We start from the raw sequence: 7,369 nt of genomic DNA, 5'->3' as shown, positions 1-7,369 counted from the left end.
GTAATTAAGCACGAAGCTACACAATGGGCTATCTGTGTTCTGCCCACCACGGGTATCGAAGCCCGCATTCTAGCGTTGGAAGTCCGCAGATATGCCGCTGTGCCACTGGGGGGGAGGAGACAAGGGAGTGAACAAAAACAACAAAAAACTGGAGTGTATGGAATTAAGAAGACAATAAAATAAATAACACTTAATAAGTAGAAGAAGAAATAATTGGGAAATTGAAAAGGACCATTAATGAAAATAAATAAAGAGACGACAAAAATGAAAGACTTAAAATAACAAATAAATTACTTAAAACAAAGAAATTAAAAGGAGATAAAAAAGTTGTAAGCAATGAAAAGCAAAGACTTTGAAGAAACAATGAGTACGGTAGTCGCCACCTTCAACGGTGAAACCGATCGAACAAATGGGTACGGAAGTCGCCACTAGAGCACCTTCAACGGTGAAACCGATCGAACAATGAGTACGGAAGTCGCCACTAGAGCACCTTGAACGGTGAAACCGATCGCTACTCTGAGACATTCCTGGCAAAACTAAAGAGTCGCGTTTACTCGCGCTTTCGATCTCAACGGCAGCTTCACACCCCGTATAATACCGATCAGACGCGTTCCTTCTGTGTATTAACGAAGAGCTTTAGATGTTGAGCTAAAGCTATAACAAACAGTTCGGCGAGATTAGGAAATAAAATATAAATAAGTTAGTTGAGTATCTCAACATTATGAGTACAGACTGATTTGTCACAACGTGCACGGGACACACGTGTTCGTATACCTTTATGGTACCACGCGCAGGCTACGTTTGACACTGTAGACGGGTCAAAGCAAATTCAACTGGTAAGTTTACTCTAGTAAAGATAAGACGTTTTAACATAGGGGCATATCACAAATGTTACTATTACAGTGCTTGAATTTAGATATGACTAAATATTTATTTTTAAAATACAGATTTCCAAGATAAACAGAAATAGCATTAACTAGAAACATGATCTGCAGAGTATCTTTACACTAAATGACGAACTTAGGGCTTCAGACTGAACGTGAAGTCAGAAATAAATATTTGCAAGTATTGGTAGAGTTTAAGCTTAAATGGATTACGTCTGCCTATTTTTAGAATGTGATGATGTTTCGGCTTCTAAAATGAGGCCTTTTGTGTCGACTTAGACCTAAATGAAGGCCTCAGTTTAGATGCCAAAACGTCTCCCACTCTTGAAACTAATAGGAAGGGTCCAACAAAGTCTAAACTTTATTGTGTCTACACTGCCTAAAATATGTATGTATGTTTTTTATAGCAAAGCCACATCGGGCTATCTGCTGTGCCCACCGAGGGGAATCGAACCTCTGATTTTAGCATTGTAAATCCGAAGACTTACCGCTGTCCTATTGGGGACACCCAAAACACCCTTGAAACAACAGTTGTTATGAAATTAACCAGAATCAAAGTTAAAGCATTAGATAGAATCAACATTGGTGAGACAAACTGCACTTTTTTAACAATGCCCATATTAAGTTATCAGAGACGAAGTGGGTGTGTTTGCTAGCGGGTCATCTTAATTTCTGACAGATGATTCCATTTTGAAACAGAAATAGCTGCAAGAGATTAGCGAAGCGTTTTCTAAGAGTTTTACGTTTCGGAGTTGTTTATCACAGGTGTTTCACTGCTTGATATATTTGATTCTAAAATAAACTGCACGTACTTGATTATAAAGGAAATAAATGAAGGTGTATGATAGAAATTTACATTGAAGGTTATAAGTAACAAGGAATAATAAGGAAGTTCATACTGGATGTATATAACTTGTAACAGTATAGATCGTAATATAATAGATGTATATAACTTGTAACAGTATAGATCGTAATATAATGGATGTATATAACTTGTAACAGTATAGATCGTAATATAATAGATGTATATAACTTGTAACAGTAATATAAGAAACAGCAAGATGAGCCATACATAGAATTACATTACTTGTAAAAGTAAATAAAAAGTAGGAAGAACTTAGAGGAAAACTTGTCAACATGTTTTTATCTCAAGGAACCAGAAGTACAGATACTTTTAGAAATACGTTATACTTGTAAAAGTAAATATAGAGTAGGAAGAACTTAACAAAAGGTGTTTATTTCAAGGGACAAGAAATACAGATACATCTAGAAGTATATTACTTGCAAGTTTAGTGTAGGTAGAGCTTGAAAAAATGTCTTTATCTTAAGGGACAACAAGAACAAGTATCCCTAGAAGTACATTACTTGTAAAAGTAAACGAAAAGCAAGAAGAACTTGACAAAATGCCTTTATCTCAAGAGATAATAACAATAGATACCACTACAAGTTCGTGACTTTTGAAAATATACCTCCAGTTGGAAGAACTTGACAAAATATGCTTATCTCATGGGATTAGTTCACCGGCCTATACTGACCCAAAGGGGTAGCTATAGTGGAGGGGGTCATCGGTGAGTGGAAGGAGGTACCCTTTGATGCCGGTTAGAACACGTGACGTTATAGCTCCACAAAGTGGCACCAGAAGGCGGATAGCTCCAAAGTGCACTACTAGTGGGCGGATAGTTCTAACGTACGTTATTTTAACTGGACATCTATATAGACTACTGTTTTCTAAATGTTAACATTAAGCGTTCAAACTTTAGATACATAATGATTGCATCACATGAAATGATAAAAAATACTATTTCGTTCTTTGGCCCGGCATGGCCAGGTGGTTAAAGCGCTCGACTCGCAATCTGAAGGTCGCGGGTTCGAATCCCCGTCACAGCAAACATGCTCGTCCTTTCAAAGAGGGAAGGCTGTCAAGTGGGTTGACGTAAGAAACAGCTTTAGAAACAATGGCAGAGGAAGATCTGCCATCGGCTCAATGGTCCGCAAGGACTATGAGAAATAAATAAAAAAAAAATCGTTATTTGCAGTTTTTAACATGATCTTAGATTCTGCATTGAAATATGGGGTCAGCTTTCTATTTTATACTTACACTCAAATATCAATAATAAACAATTCGTTTAAATTCGAGCGCAAAAACTACACAACGTACTATCCGTGCTCTGCCCACCACGGGTATTGAAACCCGGTTTCTAGCTTAGTAAGTCTGCAGACATACCGCTGTGCCACTGGAGGGCAAATAATAAACAAAGTTTTTGAATCCGTTAAGTGGTTAGTTTATGTATTGCAGTTTGAATATTTCGTATCAAATAATTCACGACACATACATTAGGTACAATTTAAAATCTGGTTATATATCATACGAAAACATTAAAGTTGTATGTCGAAACGAAAATAAACAGTTGTCTTCAATTTTTAATAACAAACAAAGTGATTGAATAAGTAGAATTGTTCTTATATTTCATCGTGTATTTTTTTTTAATCTTTAATATTTATATAGAGTACTTTCATGGCTTACTCATGTGATTATACATATATATTAGTTTAAGTTACAATCTAACTGGTCCTGAAAAGGACGGTTTTATCATTTTAACCTAAATCATTGAAACCCTAGATATTTATCCTATTCATCACATTCATATACATTTATATGTATTAATTTAACTTGTAGTTATTAGATTCTATAGAAACTCGTTTTGGTCTAACTAAACATAGTAACACATATTATCAAATGGTTTTCTAAAGGTCAATAGAGCACTATATTCTGTATTATTACCCACAGTTTAAAGTATTTAACATATTCCAAGAATTGTGAACAAGTTGGTACACTTTTTGTTATAATATTATAGCATTCTTTAAGGTTTACCCTCATATTAGGGTAATTACAATAATGTCCTGCAAAGGACACATTTTCCATATTAACATAAAATCATTTAAACTCAATACATTTTATCTGTGCACCATAATTATATCCATACACTAATTTAAGTTATAACCTATGTAACCCCGATACGGACTGTTTATTGTCGATCTATAAGTCAAATGTTTAAACTATACATAAATTTTAACTGTAATGTAGTACAGTTTGAGTTTATAGTTTACATATGTATGACTACACATGTACTAGTTTATATGTACCACATTAATTAACTGTAATGTAGTACAGTTTGAGTTTATAGTTTAAATATGTATGACTACACATGTACTAGTTTATATGTACCACATTAATTAACTGTAATGTAGTACAGTTTTAGTTTATAGTTTACATATGTATGACTACACATGTACTAGTTTATATGTACCACATTAATTAACTGTAATGTAGTACAGCTTGAGTTTATAGTTTAAATATGTATGACTACACATGTACTAGTTTATTTTATAGATAAATAGTCCTGAAAATACCGTTTTTTATGTTAAACTAAAACATTCAAACTCCAGATATTTTCGTAACCAAACGAAAAATAAGAAGTAAGACAGTAATCAATTTATCATTACTTATATAGTCCTATTTACATTCTAGATATGAACAATTTTCTCCAACTAAACATAGTGATATTATGCTTTCTCAAACAGTTTTCTAAATGAACGACTTACTGTGGAACAAATCCAGTCATCTAGTAAACCTTTCAGATTTGTCCATTATACAAACTAAGCAAAAAAATTAATAGCAAACAGTTACCAATCTTATGTTTTGTCACGGCGTCTTTTTTTAAACTTTTGTTATAAGTTATGCTCAGGCATTCCCACAGCTCAAGAAAAACTTTACATCTGAGAGTCTAACAAATATATAATGAATCTAAAAGTGCTATATCATATTTTTATTTTCAAACATGTGTAAGTGTACTGTGTGTTCAATTTTTGTCCAATGTATTGTACAAAGTATTAAAGAGAAAAGAGAATTATGCTACATAACTAAAAAGACTGCTTGCATGAATACAAGTTTTGACATAAGAATAGGACTAATGTTGCTATTTCCGTATTGATTTACGTGGGCATCTCATTACAGTCCATAAATATCAAACATTTGAAACAACCTTGTAAATCGTTTGTCATCTTTATGTTCATGAACTATTTCCTTAAGACTAATTTGTGTTTTTTAAGACTCTGAAAATAAATGAAGGCAGCAAAAAAACATGCTCGTCTGGTTTAACCGAGGAAGATATTCATGTCTGTGCTTTTAGTGTAGAGCAGTGATACGGGTAACACCTGTAAGTCTTTTAGAAGAATCAATCACTAATGTGTAATAATCTTTTGCAAATGACATTCACGTTAGTTGACTTTCGTTTTCCGACATACACCCCAACGCCCCCAAAATGAGTTTAGACATAGTTTAGAAACATACTTCCTTCTAGGGTTAGCATGAATGTGTTCCAGACCCAGGTGAACACATTTTCGTTCAGAATACAGTTGAACATAAATAAGCTTGTTGTGATTCTGGAGTGTAGACTGTCCAAAACTTTCCTGCTTAAGCTTTAAAAGTATGTTAATTTTTCGTGACTTATTAAAGAAAGAACTGGTATATGTACTTTTTAGGAGTAAAACATTGCACTTGAAATAACAATACGGGTCGTTTGGCATCTTCATGTTCATGAGGAAATAGTGTAAATTAACAATATCTTTTTTCTTCATTGTGTTTCACTCTTGTTCCCAGATAACGACAAGTTAGTATCAGAGAGTTTCAAACTGTCACTATCTCTCCTGGGTTCGTTTTCTTAAGTCCCCCATTGGTGTATTTAAACCAGTTTTTAACCGATAAAACACAGTAAACTCTACAGATATATATTGTTGTACTATAAAATGAAATTGTAAGTCTCATAATAACTGATATGATGATCATCCGACTGTATAATACAGATATTATTTTTAGCTCTGGGTTAGAAAGAATGGCTAATTTAGCATTAGTAAATGTCATCGTTATTCATCTATCCCCAGTAGCTCAGCGGTAAGTCTGCAGGCTTACGGCGCAAAAATTCGGATTTCGATACCAATTGTGTAGCCTTGCGCCTAGCAACAACCAAACCAAAACTTGTGCCAAACAGTATTAAAAAGTACGTCTAGTTAGTTACAAAAGTATCCGTCTCTTTCGTCTGTGGTAACCTTGTTGAGGTAGATGTTTTTCATTTTCATTTACCATAAAAATCTACACTCGACTAAGATTTATCTGACCTTTGACACATGTTGGACACTGAAGGCAAGTTACAAAACTTACATGTGCTTTTCGTAACCTTCGAAGTCATGCACTTGTTCGATAATGTAGGACAGTCAAATCATATTGAAAACAAGAACACCATAGTTAGTTTTAAAATTCATCTAAGTTAAATATAAATAATCACAGAATAATAGCAGAGTCACAGGTGTAGAATAGTAAACATGCCTAGAGTCACATATACGGAATAATAAACATGCCTAGAGTCACAGATATAGAATAATAAACATGTGTAGAGTCAAGGTAAAGAATAATAAACATATGTAGAGTCACAGATAAAGAATAATAAAAATGTATAGAGTCACAGATACAGAAAAATAAACATGTGTAGAGTCACAGGTAAAGAATAATAAACATATGTAGAGTCACAGATACAGAATAACAAACATGTATAGAGTCACAGGTACAGAATAATAAACATGTATAGAGTCACAGATGAAGAAAAATAAACATGTGTAGAGTCACAGGTACAGAAATATAAACAATTACTGTACATTTTTATTCTAAGTCTTATTATTATAGAGCTATTTCAAGGCTTATAAAGTTTACATTTCAGCTTTTACAGTATATTTAATATTGAGTATATTTATTATATCTGCTATTGTGCGGCTATATAATGTGAAGAACTGAATAGTGGCCAATGACACTTTTTCTTCACTTTACCTATCCAGTCTATAGGATTTACTCATAGTGACTACAAAGCTCGTTCTCACCCACAATATATTTGAAGAGTTAACATCGTTTCATATAGCGATACATACAAGAGCTACAATATAACAAACAGGTATGAAAGATCCGTTTCTAAGGAAGTCAAGGTGGTGTATATTTTATCAGATTCTTACAAACGTTTATCTTTCGCGTGAATGTTGAAATTAGAAGACAAGCATTAACCTTTACAACTTTCACCAAATCATATATGCTGTGTTACTATTGCATAAGCTTGAAGTATTATATCTTTATGCTATATATTTTAAAATGTCTTGTGTAATGTACATTTCCAAATAGACACTGGACAATTGTGTACCAAGAGGACATAATGTAGAAATATACAGTAGTTGTATGAAATACATTACACAGGCAATAAAATCAATCAAGACAGTAATTGATCAATTAACTAAACAGTCCAGCACATTAGGTGAACAATAAAATCAATCAAGACAGTAATTGATCAATTAACTAAACAGTCCAGCACATTAGGTGAACAATAAAATCAATCAAGACAGTAATTGATCAATTAACGAAACAGTCCAGTACATTAGGTGAACAATAA

At 33.4% G+C, this 7,369-nt stretch overlaps 1 protein-coding gene across 1 annotated transcript in view; it reads left to right on the top strand.

Annotated features, from left to right (window-relative positions):
• The first annotated feature begins 554 nt into the window (after nt 1-554).
• Nucleotides 555-7,369, top strand: part of LOC106464298 (putative thiamine transporter SLC35F3) — a 64,312-nt gene continuing 57,497 nt past the window's right edge. Inside the window, exon 1 of the mRNA XM_013924425.2 lies at nt 555-836. The gene's annotated coding sequence lies outside the window, so the exon portion shown is untranslated. The remainder of the gene's footprint in view (nt 837-7,369) is intronic.

Source organism: Limulus polyphemus, unplaced genomic scaffold, assembly GCF_000517525.1.
Source record: "Limulus polyphemus unplaced genomic scaffold, Limulus_polyphemus-2.1.2 Scaffold1614, whole genome shotgun sequence".
NCBI classification, from domain to species: Eukaryota; Metazoa; Arthropoda; class Merostomata; order Xiphosura; family Limulidae; genus Limulus; species Limulus polyphemus.
Note: the sequence above shows the minus strand (reverse complement) of the source record. Positions and strands in the feature narration are given on the sequence as shown.